Source organism: Talpa occidentalis, unplaced genomic scaffold, assembly GCF_014898055.3.
Source record: "Talpa occidentalis isolate TD23 unplaced genomic scaffold, MPIMG_talOcc4v2.1 talOcc4.16, whole genome shotgun sequence".
Lineage (NCBI taxonomy): Eukaryota > Metazoa > Chordata > Mammalia > Eulipotyphla > Talpidae > Talpa > Talpa occidentalis.
This window is the reverse complement of record NW_023601653.1, coordinates 42,339,955-42,345,954: the sequence shown is the minus strand read 5'-3', so window position 1 is coordinate 42,345,954 and position 6,000 is coordinate 42,339,955. Positions and strand designations below refer to the sequence as shown.

General features: G+C 36.8%; 1 protein-coding gene across 1 annotated transcript in view; it reads right to left on the bottom strand.

Moving 5' to 3' along the window:
* Positions 1 to 1,200: 1,200 nt before the first annotated feature.
* LOC119247570 (uncharacterized) overlaps positions 1,201 to 6,000 on the bottom strand; it is a 169,089-nt gene continuing 164,289 nt past the window's right edge. Inside the window, exons 7-8 of the mRNA XM_054696763.1 lie at positions 2,858 to 2,918; positions 1,201 to 1,789 (exon numbers count right to left, since the gene is read on the bottom strand). The gene's annotated coding sequence lies outside the window, so the exon portion shown is untranslated. The remainder of the gene's footprint in view (positions 1,790 to 2,857; positions 2,919 to 6,000) is intronic.

The following is a 6,000-nucleotide window of genomic DNA, read 5'->3' as shown; positions in this document are numbered from 1 at the left end:
TATGCCTGTACTCTAAAGCTTTATTAAATCTAGTAGATATTTGGTAAATTCTTTGGGATCTTCTAGGTAGAAAAATCATGCCATCTTAGAATACAATTTTCATTTGTCCTTTCTAAAATGTATATCTTTCATTTGTTATTCTTGCATTATCATACATGAGAGGACCCCAGTCCATTGGAAATCCTTCCCTGTTTCTGGTCTTAATGGGAAGATTTAAGTGTCAATTGAATATATAAGCTGTAACTGTAACTATAACTATATATATATATATATATATATATATACACATATACACTTTTTTTGATAGAAGTACGCTATATGGTTGAGAGCATTCTCTTCCTCGTTTTCTGAGATTTTTGATCAATGGATTTTGAATTTTTTCAAATTGCTTGCATCTATTGAGATGATTATATGGTTCTTTTTTTAGACGGTCCAGATAGTGAATTACATTATATTCAAATGTTGACTTAATCTTGTATTCTTGGAATAAACCTCACTTGATGTTTTATTAGCTTCTTATATTTTGTTAGGTACAATTTGTACATATTTGTTAAGACTTTTGCATCTGTATTCATGAAGTTGTTGGATGACAAATGCCAGTCTTACAAATGAATCAAGAAATATTCCCTCTTCTTCAATTTTCTGAAAGACTTTTGAATAAAATTGGCATTATTTTTATTTAAATGTTTGGTAGAATTCACCAATGAAGGCATATGGATCCAGAGGGTTATATATTTGGAGGGGGAGGGAGGTTTTTAACTATGAATTCAATTTAATAGCTATAGGACTATTTAAATTTATTTATTTTCTCTAGCAATGTTTTCCCCAGTTTATAATTTTCTTTTTTTCAGCTGTCAGTTTGTATTTTTCAAAGTTTTTTTTTTTGCATATTCATTTTTAAGTAGAATTGAATAAGGAAATTGAATTCTCCCATCTCACTGGAATAATTTCTTTGAAAAATCCAAACTTTTTAAATCACCCTGCCCCCCCCCCACACACAAACACACAGGGTTAGTCCATGTGTCAAATAAAGCAAAAACTAAAAGTAGCTGCATCATAAACTATCAATACTTTTTTTAATGCTGAAACATACAACTGTGCCCTTAAATAAATATGATTAGAACTTCTATATCCTAGGCAGAATGAATGAATAAACTAATAATTCATTAAATTAATAACAATTAACTAAGACTCTGCTTGTCCACTTTGTACAAGGCACTTTGCAGCATACGAAGCAAAGGAACCACCTTCACGGATTGTGATCTATTCTGTTATCAACTGGAAACTATCTACAAAATCAGGTACTATCAATCACAATTGATTGTTTATAATGAAATGCTGAAGAATCAGAAATGAGCATATAGGAAATTTTATCTCAAAAGGTGAATTGGATTTTGAAGTGGGCTCAGAAAGTGGATATATCACCAAGAAGAAACAGGAATGTCACTTCTGGTAGAGAGATGCATATGGAATTATTGCTCTGAGGTCTTAGCAAAAGATGAAACTGGAGTGAGACTAGTGCAGAGAGACTACTGGACAACAGTCTATGGAAAGGAATTAACTTTATGTGACTTAGTTTCTAGACCATTCTTTGAGATTATTTTTCTTCCCAGCTCACCAATGAGATTAACACTGAACATTTTGATAACTTCTTGTCAGTCACCCATGTCAGTGGCAAGCTGGTATTTGAACATAGAGGCCAGACTCCTCCCACTGTTTTGCAGAGCCTGCCAGTTAAAGGAATCCAGCAGTCTCAACCACAGATTCTCTGCTGCAGTGTTGCAATCTGCTGTCAAGTGAAATGCAAATAGTTAGTTGTAAGCAATATGATTCACCCCCTCATGCAACAGATAGGTGTTGACTGCCCTGCTTTGCTCAGGGCACTGTGTTAAAGAGCCACAGATACAGCAATGAACAAAATCAGCACTCTTCTTGCCAAATAAAGCTTATTTCCTAATGATGAAAAACAGTGACTAAATGCTTGATAAGTGTATAAAATAAAATACACAGTGGCATCATTGGTAGCACAAGGGGTTAAGTCTCAGCACTGTCAAGCTATCAGCAGCCACTGCAACATGAGTAGGATCCCAGCCAGGGAGCTGACCCACAGCAGACCTCTCCTTTAGGTCCTACACCCCTCAGGGAGCCCACTGCTCCCCTCAGCAGTATATTTCAGTAGATCTGCCTGTTTTCCACCACTGTTCTGTTCCTCTGTCTCTGGTGAATCCTCTCACCCCCTGCACCTTTGGCCTACACCCCAGTTCTTGTATGCATAAATAAATAAAAAATCCTAAAAAGATAAATAAATAAATGAATGAAATACACAATCCTGTGGAAATATTAAAAAGGGGGGAAACTGACCCAGTCTGGAGGGCTCTGACTGTCAAGAAGTGACAGTTAAGCTGAAATTTGCACTTTGTAAAGTAGAATGTGTGTGTGGCAAGGGAGGGGTGTGGAAGTTTACAGCAGAGGAAATAACAATAAAATGTCAGACTTTATTTCATGGGAAGTAGTAAATCATAGGGTTTTAGTATGAAAATCCCTCAGATATGTATTTTTAGAAGTTCATTTCCACTGCTGTAGGGAATAGATTACAGAGAAAAAGAGCTACCTTGGATTGGACATGGAAATTGAGGGAAACAGACAAAACAAGGACAACCCCAGATTTCTGACACTGGTCACCAATGTTGCTGGTAGTGCCAATACCTCAATTAGGAGCAATGCAGAAAAAGCAGGTGTGGCATTAGGGGAAACGCTGGGCAAACTCCCTTCCAGAAAGTTCAATGGGATGTGTGCAGTGCAGTGGTTGAGTGTGGCCTATGAAGCCAGTCTGTCTAGGTTCAAATCCTAGTTTTACCTTTTAACAGCTGTAGGACCAGGCCACATCATTCATCTTCTCAGTATCTCAGTTTCTCTATCTATAAAATATGGATAGCAATAGTATTAAAATTATTACTAAACACCCTTATACATGGAAATCTCTGTCTTAGTGTAATATGAGGACTTGGTGAGCACTGGTGGATCCGAACTATTATTATGTGTCTGTGAGATGTTCAATGGACAGCTAATATATTGCTTCGAATCTCAGAGAAAGGATAGAGTCATTGTAGGATCAAGCTTCCTAGATGGCTTATTTTTGAGTGAGGGTTATGTGACTAAGTTGGAAGCATTGATGGGCAGTGCAAGTTTTCTTGTCCTTGGCCTAGAGGCTGGTGATGAAGACAACTACTGCATGCTAGTCCCCTGAATAGTTACAACCAGCAGCCCCCATGCCAACCTCACGCAAACATACAGTATAAATGAGAAATAAAGCTTCATAATTTTAAGATAATTAAAATTTGAGAACTGTTTGTTATTACAACACACATAGTCTGTGCTGACTGACAATGAACTATTTAATTGAGCAAACAGTTTTTTGCATCTGGAGGAACCCACCCAGACTGCGTTGAGCTGGGAAAGGGCTGCCCCCACAGTCAGAGGTGAGCTGAAAAGCCCCCACAAGCCAGGCCCTGTCTGGCCACCAGTTGGAGCCCAGAGGGGAATCCAGCGATTTGGAGCCCAGGGGGAGATCCTGCCACTGCAAGGCAGTCTGTGGGACCACAAGACCCACCTTGGAATTAAACAAATACAGAAGGAGGAGAGTCTCTGTGACAGTGACCACTAACATATTCATAGTACCACTGCCCTACTGAAATTCTGGCATAACAGTTTTTGACTCAATTGGACCACCATATTCCGACATACCAGAAAGAGCACACCAAAAAGATGCCAGCCAGTACCAGTGACTCAGTGTCCCAATGCATAGGACAAATTAAAAAACAAGCAGCAGGGAGAAGAAAAACTACAAGCAACCAAGCAAGTCCTCAGGGAAAAGACACAAAAAGAAAATCACCCACCAGATTACAAAAATAGTGAATTGGAAGAACTTCTGAGCCTTCCAGAAAGAGAATTTAAAATTGCCATGATTTAAAAACTGAAAGAAGTCGAAAATGATATGGGAAAAATAATCAACAATCAGAAAAATGAAATTGAGCCCCTAAAGAGGGAAGTGAAAGAAATGCAGGAGATCAAAGGATTAATGGAAGAACTAAAGAACTCTGGGAAAAGCAGTGAAAGTGGAATAGATGAAATGGAAGAACGAATAAGTACTCTCTAAGACACAGAAATAAAAAGAACCAAAACAGAAAAGGAAAGAGAAGTACAAATGAGGAAAGGAAATATAAGAGTTATAGGAATCTCAGAAGGAAAGGAGAGAGACATAGGAACAGAGACAATATTCAAGGAAATAATTGAAGAAAACTTCCCAAACATGACGAAGAAGCTGAAAATAGATATACAAGAAGCAAGAAGAACACCAAACATCCATGATGAAAGGAAAAATACAGCAAGACACATAACAGTAAAGTTGCCAAGAATCTAAGACAAGGAAAAAATAATGAAGCTGACAAGAGGGAAGAAACAGATAACATACAAAGGAAAACCAATCAGGCTGACATCAGATTTCTCTGAAGAAACACTATTGGCAAGGAGAGAGTGGAAGGACATAGTCAACAGACTCCAAGACAACAAATGCTAACCAAGAATCTTCTATGCTGCAAAGCTCTCCTTCCTCTATGAAGAAAGATAAGGATCTTCCCAGATAAACAGAAACTCTGGAATTTCATTATGACTAAATCCCCACTCCAAAAAATGCTACAAAGCCAGAGCCAACAGAGGGATGAATAAGAATGAAACAAGACCCCCCAAAAATATTAAAAAGATAAATAAATAAAAATCAGAGAAAAGACAAACAAAATGGCAAATACAGACAATAACATATCAATATTAACTCTAAAATTAAAAGGACTAAACTCTTCAATAAAAAGACACAGAGTCGCAGGCTGGATTGAGAAACAAACCCAACCTTTTGCTGTCTCCCAGAAATTTGCTTAACTATAAAAGATAAAAATAGACTGAAAGTAAAAGGATGGAAAATAATCCAACAAGCAAATGAACCAAAAAGAAGGCAGGAACAGCTATACTTATATAAGATAAAACAGATTTCAAACTCAAAAAGGTAAAAAGAGACCCCAATGGTCACTACATTATGATCAAGGGGAAAATACTTCAAGAAGAAATAATACTCATTAACATATACTCACCAAATGAAGGAGCACCAAAATATATCAAACAACTATTCTCTGAAACAGACATCAGAGAAAACACATATGTAGTAGTAGACTTCAACACACCACTAGCAACAATAGATAGATCAACAAGACAAAAAATAATAAGGGCACTAAAGCTCTAACTGAGGATCTAGAGCTCATGAGCTTAAAAGACATCTATAGAACACTAAACCCAAAAAAATCTGAGTACACATTTTCCTCAAGTACACACGGATCATTCTCCAGGATTGATCACATACTGGGACACAAGACAAACATCAACAGATACGCCAAGATTGAAATCATACCAACCATCTTCTCTGACCATGAAGGCATCAAGCTAGAAATAAACCATAAAAAGAAGGCAAGGAACTTTCCTACCTCATGGAGATTGAAACCCATTCTACTGGAGCACCACTGGACTAATGAGGAGATCAAAGAAGAAATTAAAAAATACTTTGAGTTGAATGACAAGGAGGACACCAATTTCCTAAGTATATGGAACGCAGCAAAAGCAGTAATTAGAGGGAAATATATAGCAATACAGGCTCACATCAAGAAACAAGAAAGAACTCAAAGAAACAACCTAATCACACAGCTCAAATAACTAGAAAAAGAAAACCAAAAAAACCCTAAAACCAATAGAAGAAAAGAAATAATAAAAATCAAAGAAGAAATAAATGAAACTGAAACTAAAAAAACAATCTAAAAGATCAATGAAACCAAAAGTTGGTTCTTCAAAAAAATAAATAAAATAGACAAACCCCCAACCAGGTTCACAAAGGAAAAATGGGAGAAAGCACAAATAAGTAGGATCACAAATTAAAGAAGAGAAATCACAACAGACACAGCA